Here is a 15027-nt window from a genome sequence, read left to right on the forward strand (position 1 = left end):
CTAAAGCAAAAGTCCCACACCATCTACTCATCCATCAAACCTCCATTATCTTTTACTTTCGTTTTGCTTTTCAGATTTTATTGGTTCTTTCCTCCCGGTGAAATGCTCAAAATAAAAGAACCAAAGCCAGCTGCCTCGGTCATCATCATTCAACATAAGCCTACTAACTGCTTAAACTATGCACATTGCCACATACTCATCTATATATATATATATATATAGAGAGAGAGAGAGAGAGAGAAAATCGAATGAAGATTTATATGCCATATCAGTTAGCATATATATATATATATATATGGAGAGAGAATCAAATGAAGATTCATATACCATATCAGCTAGCATGCCTTCCAGAAATAATGCTGCATCTGTTGTGAAGCTCTCAAATGCCATCAATCCACAAATTTTTGTCCCGTATATAAATAATAAAGGTGGACTTGAATCATGTTGAGAACTTTTAGCATCAACATTACAGGCTGCTCAAGACCCCTGTTCTAAGCAGAAGCCTCTTCAGAAAGCTTAGACCTCGCATCCGTTGCCTTTTTCAACCCACCGGATAGTAGCACAAAACCTGGCCTGCACTGTCAATCAAAAAAAATAATATTTGAGTAAAACATGTAAAAATAGGACTAGTTATATGTCAGGTTACGATATAGCCAATAATCCAAAGAGAAAAGTATATGTTGGAAGAATCATTGAAGGTTACAAGAGAATCTACACCTGCGGACATCCTGGACATCTTTTGTGGGAGACAAGCACTGAACAAACAACGAACATCTCTCTAACTACTTTACCATAGAACCCCATCACATTAACTTATATGCTAAACTGTTGATCCTCCCGTCAAATGTGAAGAAAGTCAAAATATTGTTTTCGCAATCTGTGATTTGAGAATTTATTTACATACATACCCAAAAAAAAAAAAAAAAATGCCATACAAAAATAAGTACGGCTCTTTGTGATGATGCTAATCCAGCAGTTCCACATGTCTAATAGACAAACTTTGATTACCATCAAATCAACTGCCTAATGAATAATTATTAGAAAACAATCATCTTAAACAGTCGAATGACATCTAGCAAGAATCATAAAAGCTAGAAAACTTGTTCAACCATGAGTATCAACAGTCAACCAAGGTGAGCTAATAGATATGATACTACAATATACTGCAAATATTCAACTTCTGTCCCACAGAAGGGATGGAATCTTTAAAGTTTTGAATCCACCCACCTAACTGGTTTTCAATACTTGACCAGTTAACCCAATTTGGTTTTGGCAAAAGTAAATTTCTGAAGAGAGGTCCCATAGCTCCTTACAAACCAAGCTTACCTGAAAATTGATTTATCAAACTTACATATGGTAATGTCGTAATTTAACAATATACTGATATATGGTTACCTTGAAATCAAGCACCAACTCAACTAAAACATCCAAAGACATTTTTTTACAGGATTCGATCAAATTCAATTTTTATGTCTTCGACTTTCATTTAATTCAAGTTTGAATGCCTAACCATAGAACCTACAGTTATGATTAATAAGAAAGTAAAGGGCTAAAAAGGAAAAGGTGCAAAGGATCTAAAGGGGAAGGAGAGAAAGTGCGCTTTCCTTTCCATCCTCTCCTGATTGGTTGAACAAATAACAATGGAAGGAAAACCTTTTTCACTCAATTTGAATGACAAATCTCTTTCCATCCATTTTTCTCCCATTTCCTCAATTTTCCACCATATCAATTGAAGAAGAACTTTATTACGCCACTTTTCCATTGTCCCTTTCCCCTCCTAGGCTTCAGATCAACAAAGTATACCTGCATTCATGGTTCCCTCACTTACGAATTTTCAGCTCATTTTAGTCATAGGCAGCATTGCCATTTTACATACCAACTGGAGTCAGTTTTGTGAGCATTGACAAATAAAAGTGGCTAATTCTTAATGTTTTCATGAAATAAAACCTGAGAACATTATAACTTAAACTATCGGCCAAACCTCATTTTTCACTCAGGATCAGCCTAACCGAATCATAACTAGTTTAGCTCTTCAAACCACTAAGAGAAGAATCCTTTCAGAGGAAAGAACCAGTCCACTTGTTCCCAAATGATACCTTTCATCTAGGTCAGGTTACCCCATTAACATTACCTGACAAACATTTACTCCTTAAATAATTTTTTTTTTTCTTGAACCTAATGTTTCCTTTTTGCTCATTTAAAAATCTACAACCTAGAATAAGAAACATAAGATTCCTGTAATATGTCAAAGTTAATTCCTTGCAAGTTTAAAACTATATCATCCTTTTTTACAGCAGCCCAAACTTTTAATCTCACCTGTCTGCTCTGGTGGTGGTGGTTGGGGTGGGGGGGGGGGGGGGGGGGGGGGGGGGTTGGGATAAGATGCATCCTAGGATAATTTTCATGAAGTGTAACTTTCTTGAAAAAAGTCAATTCTAATAGAGCGCACAACTCAAAACAGAACAAAGGCAAGATATAAGACATTGCTGAAATTTTTTATTAGGAAATATGCGAATAAATAAAGCTGGGTTGTCTACTTTTCCATATGAATATAATAAAGCTAGAAAAAAGCCAAAAAATGTTATTTTCTCCTTAACTTTAGTCTCTAAGCAAATTATAAATGAGCACTACATAATTCATGGATGATATTAAATTCTGCCCGAAAGAATGGTTAAATTGGAAAAAAGAAAATGCCGAATATGTATTACGGCACATGACTATCACTGCAGGAAACTGCAATCCTAACCAGCCCCTGTATAAAAAATAAAAAGTTCATAAATCTCCATGAAAAAGGTCCCAAGCCAAAAGATGGCAAAACATTACAATGATATAGCCAGAATAAAATGAAAAAATAAAAAGATAGAAGTTCAAATATAAAACTTGAGGGTTTAATTCAAAACATAGTGAAACCAAATCAATCTATACCATATCATAGAAAGGCAGCAATTTTGCCATCTTTTGCTATGTGTCCTTCCCCCTACAAGTGTGGCTGCAAAATATGGATGCATAAGGAATGTGAAGTTGTCTCTCACAGACTTTACAAAGCTGCTGGATCTCCTTTCCATGCTTCGCTTCCCAACCTCATCCCTCCTTAATGCTATGAGTCTATTCCTCTTTCCACCCATCCCTAACGCCACAGATTCTGGAAGATTTTCTTGAATTTTTTTCTCTACAAGAAAGTAAGAAGAAAAATCTCTGGGGAGAAATATGCTTCAATTCCAATAATTTGGATATGCCCTGAGTTTTGTGATCTCACTGAACTACCAAGCACACATTCGGTAGCTTAGACAATGTTGGGTTCTCATTTTGTTAAGTTTGACTTAAATTCACTCATCAAGAAAACAAACCCATGCAAAGCTGGGGACACCATATGGTACAATAAACAATTAGAAGCAGCAGAAATCCATCAATTAGAAACCATATATATGCCAAACAACATGATTTTCACATTACAAAGTGATGGAGGACCATCTACATCCCATAGGCCTACCATTCAGCACACATATTTTCGGTGTAGGTTTAATAAGGTTTAGGAAATAGTGTTTATATGACAACCTCTTTGTATTATTTAGTGACTTCCTTTAGTATTTTGTAATTTTGATTTTAGTTGGGATATTTTTGTAAATATGTGTTCTTAGTAGTAGTGGTTTAAGTGCTGGAAATACAAGTTGATGTACAGTTATTGTTTGAATCAGATTGCAGTAATCCCCACCCTTCAATCTGACACAAGCCGGAAAACCATCACTGGAGAAACATCGCCCCATGCGCCGGCGACATGCCAGTGGAAATTTCCAAACTGCTTTCTGCTTCCAAATTTGCAAGAAATTACCTCCAGCCATGATAACTTGTGCTTTCCCTTGAGACATTGAAGCAAAATTAAGAAAAATTCAAGTGCTAGTGCAAGTTACATGTTTGAACTTTAAGAGATTGAGTGGTTAGCTTGAGATATTGGACTCCAATGCAAATTTTAGAATTTTGAAGCCTTGTCAGCATTCATATTGAGGCCCAACTGCTCTTCGAAGGTTGTTTCTTGAGGATTTGAGAATAGGAAGTTGAGAAATCACTTACCATGAATTTGATGGTCAACTCAACTTGTGCTCAAAAAATCTTTCGTGAGCTAACCAACTTCTCACATTTTCTTGACTAACATTTTTATGATTAGGGAAAATTTGTGATTGCATAATTCCAAGTTTCTTGTTACCATTTAAAAAAGAAATGCTCTTTTTCTTGTAAATTCTCCATGTTTATTCATCATTTGAATCCTTGTTCATACATGTACCTAGTTCATTCCTTGTTACATGTCATGTAAGACCATGTCAATTCATATGCACTATGTTCAATAGCTTCATGTGTGTGCATTTTAGTAATTTTAGGATTCATAACACCTGTAGTCAAGTTTAGCCTTTCTAAACATCCTTGCACCATATTGTGTTAACCATGGTTACCGACAAAGAAATTGAAACCAATCCCACTGAACTTGCACCAAATGTTACCCAATCCTTGTTTGTCCAATTAGACAATCTTCAGAAGTTGGTGAACAAAAATTTGAGCACCTTGCACAACAATTTTCCCAAGTCATGAAGTTGTTAGGTAAACACCCTATTGTAGAGGACATAGCACAATCAGTTAGGCTCCCTAATGAATCCCTATATTCAATAGGGTCAATTGAGGGTATTTTTCCTACTCTAGGCATTCCTCTAGCACCTAACAATATGAGTCAGGCTCCAAAACAAACCGATAGATCAATTCAACCCCTCTAGCCTCGGGTCAATCTAGAGTCTAGGTTAGGGGAAGGTAACTTTGAGCAGTTCAGTGATGTAGGATACCAACCTAACCCTAAGCATGCTCCACATTCCCCTAGGAAAGGTTGGGAGGACTATGTAGATGCTACAGAAAGGGGCAAGGTAGATGTGCATGCCTATAATGGGAAATTAGACCCAAGTAGACTCAGTATCCAAGATAAATGATTTCTTTAATATGTACCATTTATAGGTTGAATACAAAGTTCGGTTTGCCAAGATGAAACTAGTAGGACCAGCAAAGAAGTATCAGAAAACTGTGAAACAAACTTTGGAAAGGTTAGGAGGTTACCTGGTGGGAAGCGAGGAGACAAAGATTGAAAGAAAAGCACATCCCTCCTTCCTTTAAAGGCCAGTTGTTCTAAAAGCTTTTGAACCATAAACAAACAACTACTATAGCCAGCCACATTGGTTGATTTGAGGAGTTGATGCTTAGGAGTGATATTGTTGAGGTCACACCTCACATTGTGGCTAGGTTTGTGAATGGTATTAAAGAAGAAGTTCGACGAGAGGTTGAATTGTTCTCAGTAGAGCCTTTAGAGGTAGCTTATCAGAAAGCTCTTGCCATCGAAAGTACCTTAAGAACTCCCATAGGTCTTCATCTCAAGTGAGTGAGTCTTGTCAACCCAAATCCTTTCCTTAGTCTAGGTCACCCATCCCTTAGTCTACCCATAGAGAGAGTTCTACAAAGCAATAGTCACATCACGTTGTTCACTCTAGTGGACCTTGTATTCCTTAGGCTAGTAGCTCATCTATGTAGTGTCATCATTCCCACACTAAAAGGTCATATTGCTGCCCGTTGTCACTAACAAGTCTTAGCTTTAGAGTGTTAAACTGATGATCTCATTGTAAGCATCCAGCTGTATATGTTGATGAGTACTTGGGAGATGAGGGTGAGTTTGTTGATGATTTTGAGTAGGATAATTGCCATGCTAGTGTGGTTAGGTGTGTCTTATCCACTACCATGGATAGTGAGAAGTGTCAACGGACCACTATTTGTGTCTTATGACTCTTATCCACTACCATGGACAGTGAGAAGTGGGAAAGGACCACTACTTTCCACACTTTCACTCATTGTGGAGATAGGACATGTAAGTTATTGATAGGGGTAGTAGCATGAATGTGATGTCCAAGGCTACTCTAGGAAGATTGAACTTTAAAGGAGAGCCACACCCTCATCCTTTTAAGGTGAATTTGTTAAATAGGACAAATCCACCAATTACAGAGAGGTGTCATTTCCATACAAGAGATTACAAGGAAATGGTCTATTGAGATGTACTCAATATGGATGTGGGCCATGCCCTATTAGGGTGATCGTGGTTATATGATCATGATGTGACCAATTATGGTAGGGAAAACTATGTGTTTACGCACAAGGATAAGAATATCATCTTAACCCCTACTAAGCCCACTCCCAAGGATCCTAAGTTAAAGGAACAAGGTAGCCCTTGAAGTCCCATTTCAAAGAAGCCTTCACTTGCTTGATCATAGGGTTTTTGAGCAAGAGCTCAGGAAAAAGGGTACATTTTAGCAGTCATTGCTCAAGAGGTTCCATCTAAGGATCAAGAGTTTTCATGTGAATTCTCACCTGAGGTAGGAGAGTTGCTAGTTGAGTTCTTTAATGTTGTGCCCAGTGAGTTAGCTAGTGAGTACCACCTACGCAAGACATTTAGCAATATTATTGATGTCATTCCAAGTTCACAATTACCTAATTTTTACCACATTATAGAGGATGAAACCTAAATAGCTTTAGTCCTTGTGTTGTACTAGCTCTTCTAACCCTGAAAAAGTGTGCATCTTGGAAGATGTGCATGGATAGTAGAGCCACCAACAAATTCACCAAGTTCCCTATCCCTAAACTTGAGGATATTCTTGACATGTTAGCTAGCTCTAGTTGGTAATCCAAGATTGACCTGAGCATTCAGTATCTACAAATTAGAATTAGACCAGAAGATGAGTTGAAAACAGTTTTTAAGACTCAAGATGGTTTTGAGTGGTTTGTCATGCCATTTGGACTCCCCAATGCCCCCAACACCTATATGAGGGTTATGGCACATGTTCAACAAACATTCATAGGAAAGTACTAAACAGTCTAGTTTGAACATATTCTAGTCTACAATAAAACCAGGAGGAGCACTTGAAACATCTTCACGAGGTTCTTGTCACCTTAAGGGAAGTGACATTTTTTTCTAACCTCAAGAAGTGTAGCTTCGTATAGTCTAGTGTGCTCTATTTTGATTTTGTAATCTCCACGCAAGGAATAGAGATTGTTCCAAAAAAGATTAAAGCCATTAGAGAGTCGCCTAAGCCTAACACTGTTATCGAGGTTTGTAGTTTTCATGGCCTTCCTACTTTCTATAGGTGGTTCATAAGGAATTTGGCATCATCATGGCTCCTATCATTGTGTTGTTTGAAGAATAAAGAGTTTCACAGGACCACATCGACTGCTAGAGCTTTTAGAGAGGTTAAACAGAAGATGACTGAAACACATATACTTAGGCATCCAAACTTTAGTAGTGTATTTTAAGTGGCTTGTGATGCCCTTGGGGTAGGCAAAGGAGGGGTCTTAAGTTAGGAGGGACATCCTATAGCATTTTTCAGTGACAAACTCTCAAATGCTAAATAAAGATATAGCACAAATGATAAAACGTTTTTTATTATAGTGCTCTCTCCAACGTTGAAGACACTACTTGTTACCTCAAGAGTTTGTACTCTTTTCTCACCACCTTGCTTTGTGATATCTAAGCTCACAAAATAAGTTGAGTGTGAAGCATTTTTGTTGGGTAGAGTTCCTCAAAGAGTACACTTTGTTCTTGAGCATCATTTCAGTGTTGATAATATAGTGGTAGATGGCCTAAGTAGGGTAGTCATTATTCTGCATATCTTGAGAGCAAAGATCATTGGGTTTAATTGTCTAAAGGATGAGTATTCTACTTGTCCTAATTATAGGCTCATCTTTTAGGAGGTGAGTGAGGGACACTGTAGAGATTTTGTAGATTCCGTCATCAATGACAGATACCTGATTAGAGGTACTAGATTATGCATTCCCCGTACTTCTTTTATAGATCTTTTAGTTTGGGAATTGTATACCGGAGGGTCAGTTGGTCATCTAGGGAGGAATAAAACCATTGCCTTAGTTGAGGATAGGTTTTATTGGCCTTGCTTAAAGATGGATGTTGCTAGGATAGTGTCTTAGTGTCGCTCGTGACAATTAGCCAAATCTAAGAGACACAATAACGACCTTTACACCCCTCCCTCTGCATCGCCACACATACCTTGTAGAGACTTAAGTATGGATTTTGCTCTTGGACTCACCAGAATAGCCCGAGGACATGATTCAATAATTGTTATTGTTTATAAACTCTCCAGATGGCACATTTTATCCCATGTATAAAGACTCGTGCACCTCATGTAGCTACATTGTTCTTTAGAGAGGTCATCAAATTGCATGGGTTGCCAACCTCCTTAGTGTTTGATAAGGATATTAAGTTATCTAACTATGTTTGGAAGATGCTTCGGAAAATGTGTGGGATTGTTGTTTTCTTCCATTTACTACCCCATATTGATCGTCAACTTGAGGTTGTTAATCATAGTGTTGGTGACCTACTTAGGTGTGTTGTGGGAGAAAAACATGACAATTAGGACCTGGTGCCACCTACTGCTGAGTTTGCTTATAATAATTCTGTGAATAGGTCCACAAGTAGAAGTCCTTTTGAGTGTGCATTTAGTTACAAATCCCATGCACTCATTGATCTTGTTCCTTTGCCACCAAATGCTTGTATTCAAAAGCCTGTTGAGTCTTTTGCTCATTACATTCATGAGTCGCATGCTAAGGTTAGGCAAAAACTTGCAATGAGTAATATGGATTACAAACTTGCTGCAAATGTGCATCATAGAGCTAGATATTTTAATATAGGTGATCGTGTCATAGTTCACATAAGACCTAAACGCTACCCTAGAAATTTATTTATAAAGCTCCATGCTCCATGCTCATGCCATTGGCCCTTTCTCATCCTTAATAAACTTGGACCTACTGCATATTTACTTGATTTGCCTATTTATATGACCATTAGTCCAATTTTTAATGTAAAGGATTTGACACCTTACCTAGGCACTTTTGAGCCTTTTGGTTTGCCATTTGGTGCTCAAGCAAGTTTAGCAACTCCTCCAACTCCTTCTATTTCTCAACCACATTAAACAATGGAGTCTTTCTTGCATGATGAGTTTGTGACATATCCTCACAACGGATTTCGTCACCACTTTAGGATTTGACACCTTATCTAGGCACTTTTGAGCCTTTTGGTTTGCCATTTGGCACTTGAGCAAGTTTAGCAACTCCTCCAACTCCTTTATTTCTCAACCACATTAAACAATGGAGTCTTTCTTGGTGATGAGTTTGTGACATATCCTCACAACGGATTTCGTCACCGCTTGGTTCAGTGGAGAGGTTGTCCCAAGTTGGATGCTACATAGCTTGCTGAGGATGATGACCTTGATAGCGCTCCTAATTTTCTAGGGTCATATTTGCAGTCCCACTCTTGAGAGTGGAGTTCCTTTCAACCAAGGGAGAATGATGGAGGACCATCTACATCCTATAGGTTGCCCATTCAGCACACCTATTTTAGGCATAGGTTTAACTAGGTTTAACAAGGTTTAGGAAATAGTCTTTGTATCAAGACCTATTTGTATTATTTAGTGGGTACCTTTAGTATTTTGTAATTATGTGTTTAGTTGTTAATTTTGTAAATATATCTTGTTAGTAGTAGTGATTTAACTGTTGGACATGCAAATTGATGTACGGTTATTTGAGATTGCAGTTTCCCTCTCTCTCTCTCTCTCTCTCTCTCTGGTTCCTGCCATTCTTCTTCTTCTTCTTCCTCCTTCTTCCTTCTTCTTCTCACCTCTGCTCTGTTCCTTCCCCATTCTTCTTCATCCTTCTTCTTCTCACTTCTGCTCTGTTCCTTCCCCATTCTTCTTCTTCTCTCTCTCGGGTCCCTGTCGTTCTTCTTCCCCTGCTTCTTCCTTCCTTCTTCTTCTTCCTTATTCTTCACACCTCTGTTTTGTTCCTTCCCCTTTCTTTTTCTTCTCTCTCTCAGGTTCCTACTTCTTCTTCTTCTTCTTCCTACGTCACAAAGTCCATGAATTATGAAGTACGGACAGTAATTGTTAAATTGACACCACATTCTAACTGTAAACACAATGATCTCCTCCAAATCAGTAATTAAATCATGACTGTTAGGCTTCATTACAATTTTAAAATGCTTTGAATTATCACAAAAGAAGACAGATATGCTAAAATGGCATTACTTGCTTTGCATGTAAAGCACCCAAATTCACAAGTATTTCCATGTTTAAAATTTAGAAGATTTATTTTAGCAAATGATCTTTCTCAACATTAAGGCAAAGAGATTAATATTTTAAACTAAGCAGAATAAAGCTCTTAGTTTGGAATGCAAACCCACAAGTCTTTTTAGCATTGTCATGACAATGGGTAAGACTAGATAGAGGTATAAGAAAATTAAAGAAAAACACCAAAATCTAGACTGAAACTGAAGCATTTTCCATTTCAGCTCAGTTCTTCGGTTTCAGTTTTTTTATTTTTTAAAAAATCCATGTTCTGATGAGGACATCTACATCCTTCAGACTGCCCATTCAGCCCAGCCATTTTATGTGTAGATTTAGGAAATTGTGTTTGTATTAGGATTTTCTTTGTACTGTTTAGCAACTTTCCTTGGTATTGTGTAATTTCATGTTTAATTGGGGTTTTTATGTAAATATATGTTAGTAGCTGTAGTGGGTAAAAGTGCTGGACATCTACGTTATTGTACAACTAATGTTCTGAATCAGATTGCCAGTGCAGTTTCCCTCCCTCTCTCTCTCTCCCCCGCAGGTTCCTGCTGCTTCTTCTTCGTCTTCTTCCCTCTTCTTCTTATTTTTCTTCTTTCTTCTCGATCTTCCCTTCCCATCTGTGTTTTGTTCTGTTCTCCCTCTTTCTGTTTCTCTCGTTGTTGTTTTTGGTGTTCTTCTTCTTCTCTCCCTCAATTCTGTGTCTCACTTTGTTTCTCTTGTTGTCCTACATCAAATTGGCATCAGAGCAAACCACAATCACCACACAGCCACTGTTCATCAGCATGCAACTTTTCCATGATATGACAGTTGTCCCGCTGGTTTCAAAACCATAATTTCCAGGCAGAACTTCACTGAAGCTCTCTTGATACTCCGACACAGGCATTGGAATCCCCATCCCTCAAATCTACCACCAACTTGAGCCCCATGCGCCAGCAAACTGCAAGTGAGACATCTGCCAGAGTCTTCTCCTGCTTCTAGATCTGCAAGAAATTGCTTCTGGCCTCGAACTGTTGGGTTTTCCTTGATATTTTGAAGGAGAATTTAGGGAAAATTCAAATCTAGCCTATGAAACATGTTTTGGAGGAAAATCTCAAAGCCAACATTGGGTTTAGATCAAAGACTTCAAGAATTCAAAGTTTTAAAGTCTAAAGGAAGTCTTATGTAAGTACTTCAATTTAAAGTTCAATATGAATACATTAAAGCTCTTTATGAATAATAAAGACCTAGAGACTTATTTTTAAAACCTTGAAAAATGTTTTTCCAAGTTATAAATTAAAAGGCCCAAAGAGCAAAAAGAGTTTTTGAAATAAAAGTCTTAAAAAACAAGTTTTCCAAATGCTCAAGCGACAGACCTTTTTATTTTTTTTTAAGATTGGCAGATAGAAGGGTGCCAGGTGCCTCAACTTACCCTGGCAGACGCCTAACCTTGTCAACTGAAGCAACTAACCTTGTTTTGCCAGGAAACTAACTGTACACTAACTTTTTAAATAAAACTGGATTTGAACTAGACAGACGCCTGACCCTTTTAAGACAGACCACCTCCATTCGAAACTTTTTAAAAGATCAGTGCGGGAAAGTTTCTAAATTTGGTTTCTTGGGATCCAAGCTTCGTGCAAACCTTGGAAACACTCCAAATAAACTTGGTGAACAAGGAATACACTTTTTTAACTCTATATATAACCCCCAAGGCAAAAATTTTAAAATACGAAGAAATTATTCAGTGATTAAATACTCTTAAGTGCTCTCAATTCTTAAAGGCTATCTTGCTCACATCTTGCTGATATTCTCTACTGAATTTTTTCTGAAATTCTCACACCGAAATTGAGCATAAATTTTGAATCTTTCAATTGTAGAAAGAGCATACCGGTGATAAGTGTACTTTGAGCTTCAATTTCATTGCATATTGATATTTACTTTGAAGTGTAATCTATGCTTAAAATTGTACTAATCTACTCTTTTGAGAGTGTCATTGTACACCAGATTGTTTCTTGTTTCTCTTGTAGTTTTTTATGGTTCAAGGTTGGTTGGATCGTTGTACTGAGTGTGGGGTATCGCTATAGTGGAATCCTTAAGTGGTCTTGCTGCACATATATAACTGCGTGGTTGTTTATTGCAATTATATAAATTGTGTGGATTGGATATTAAATAAACCAAAAATTAATTTGACTTTGGGATTGCGGAAACCAAACAAGAGTGTGTTGGTTGATCAATACTTTTTGCGGAAACCATAAGGGAGTACGTTGATTGATTAACACCGAAGACTCATTACTTAAAAGTTTATTTAAAATCTGAGTTTTGGAAAAGTGTTGGAATTTTCAATTGTGCGAATCTTGTCTTGGTTATCTTGTTGAGAGGATTGAATTATTCAAAAGCTGAAAGCATTGCACTGTGAATCATTGGTTTGTGTTGATTGAATCAATCTATTGGTTGGGTGTTAATTGACACTACTGCAAGATCAAAATGATTTACTCATTCTTAAAGTTTTAAAAGTGAATATTGATTTCTAACTGATATTGTAATTCAAATCATTCTTGTCGGAGTACTAAACTTACAATAAGTTGAGAATCTATAAAAGGAGTTAAAAGAAACTTTTATAACCCAATTCACCCCCCTCTTGGGACTACACCTTAGTTTTCAATTGGTATCAGAGCAAGATTGTAGCAAATCTTAACCTAGTAGCTACACAAAGATCTTTATGGCACACCTAGGCGTAGCTCCCTTTGCTAAGGGTCAATCCTCATATAGATCTCCTCTCTTTTGCTGAGTCAACTATACTTTTTGGAAACAACGAATAAGAATATACCTGCAAACCATGGATTGGAAAGTTTGAAAAGTTGTCACACATGGTGACCTTGTCCCTACCAAAAACATAGATAACAAAGAAATACCTAAAGAGGAACAAGAGATGACCGACAATGACCATAAGATGTTGCAAGTAAACTCAAGTGTTATGAATGTTTTATATTGTACTCTCAATGTAAATGAATTCAATAGGGTCATGGCATGTAAATCAGCTAAAGAAATATGGGATAAACTAGAGGTAACCTATGAAGGAACGGTTGATGCAAAAGATAATAGAATCGACATGCTGACAAGCGAACATGAGGCCTTTAGGATGAACCCGGCTGAAACCATCACTAGTATGTACACTAGGTTCACCTATATAATAAACTACCTCAATGCCTTAGGAAAGAATTACTCAACTTATGAGATGATCTGAAAAATTCTTAGAAGACTTCCACCGATTTGGGAACCTAAGGCCACTGCTATAATTGAAGGAAGAAATTTGAAAAACACCTCACTTATGAGATGGAAATAAACGAAAGAAGTGGAAAATCTAAAAACAAAGAATCCATTACATTTAAAGCCTCAAGTGAAAGCTCTAGTGATGAAGATGAAGATGAGATGGATGTAAATGAAATAGCTTTCATAACCAAGAAACTTGCAAAAATCCTTAGAAAGAAGAATAAATTTATAAGAAAAATCCGGAACTCAAAATCAAATGAAGATGAAGAAAAGGAAATCAGTAAGAAGAAAACAAAGGCTGAACTTCCAACATGTTATAATTGTAAGAAAGTTGGACACATAAAACCGGATTATCCACAACTTAAGAAAGATTCCAAAAAGAAAAAGAAAAGGACAATGAAAGCAACTACATGGGATAATATTAGTACAAGTAGTTCAGATAGTGAATCAAATGACCAAGAGATTGCTTGCATTATGGCATGGGACGATGATGAAGAACAAAGCTCCTCATCCAAATCATTTAATGATTATAGTGATGATTCATTTAATGAATCCAATGATGAGACTATGTCATCTTATGAAAAACTACAAAGTGAATTATTCAAAGCTCATAAGATTCTAGTTAAAGTAACAAAACGATAAACTTCATTGAAAAATAAGAATGAAGTTGTTATGAAAGAACTAGAATCTAAAAATCTTGCTGAAAGAGAAAAGGATTTAAAAATCAAGAAATTAGAAAGCAAGAATGAAAAGGTGATAAAAGAATTAGAAGATCTAAGATCCCAAACTTCCATTGATAATGAGAAAGATCTATACATTTCTGAACTAGAAACAAAATCAGCAAGGTGTCTCAAGATCAAGCAAAGCTGCAAGAAAAGGGTAAAAATATACAAAACTCAGAAATATGTGATCTTAAGAGAAAAATTGAGGATCAAACCAAAATCATGTACAACTTCACTAAAGGAAAAGAAAATCTTGACAAAATGATTGGCACATAAAGAATGTCCTTGAATAAAGAAGGCATAAGATTCAATGGAGTTGAGAATATAAGGAAAAAGAACCTCTATATGGGGTACTTTGCAAAAGCCTCCAAAGATTATGCTAGCACCTCCTCAAATGCTTACTCACATACCACATGTTTTCTATGTAAGAAGAAATGAAACATTAAGTTTGAATGTCCATTAAAAAGAAAGGGTGCTAAAATCAGACAAGTTTGGAGAATAAAAGAATCAACTCTTGTTAAACCATCCGAATCCAAGAAAGTATGGGTACCTAGATAAAAGGCCTAGTTCACAAACTAAGTTCTTTCCAAAGATATTAGGAATAGTCTACAAGATTCAAGATAGTCAAATTTAAATATAAGAAGAAAATTTCTCCTTGTTCAATACATGGAAAGTCACTTAATCCCAATTAATACAAGGATATTGAACTAGTTGAAATGGAAAATCTTAAAGAAGAGTTTATGAGATTATTGACAACTATAATATCGAAACAAATAAATACAAGAATGGCATTGTTGGCCACAAATCAAGAAGGCTTGGATTGTACAAGGCTTAACTTAAAAAGTATTGAGATTTGAAAAGCCATATAAATTTTGGTATTCATATGCAAAAGAATTATCTGAAATTAAAAG

The 15027-nt window shown here is 36.6% G+C and overlaps 1 protein-coding gene across 2 annotated transcripts in view; it reads right to left on the bottom strand.

Annotated features, from left to right (window-relative positions):
- Positions 1-244: 244 nt before the first annotated feature.
- LOC131145032 (pentatricopeptide repeat-containing protein At5g41170, mitochondrial) overlaps positions 245-15027 on the bottom strand; it is a 46182-nt gene continuing 31399 nt past the window's right edge. Inside the window, exon 2 of one of the 2 annotated variants that reach the window (XM_058094063.1) lies at positions 245-573. The gene's annotated coding sequence lies outside the window, so the exon portion shown is untranslated. Of the gene's footprint in view, positions 579-15027 lie in introns of both variants that reach the window. The other variant, XM_058094062.1, reaches the window with a different exon arrangement.

This window comes from Malania oleifera, chromosome 12, assembly GCF_029873635.1.
Source record: "Malania oleifera isolate guangnan ecotype guangnan chromosome 12, ASM2987363v1, whole genome shotgun sequence".
In the NCBI taxonomy this organism is placed as follows: domain Eukaryota; kingdom Viridiplantae; phylum Streptophyta; class Magnoliopsida; order Santalales; family Ximeniaceae; genus Malania; species Malania oleifera.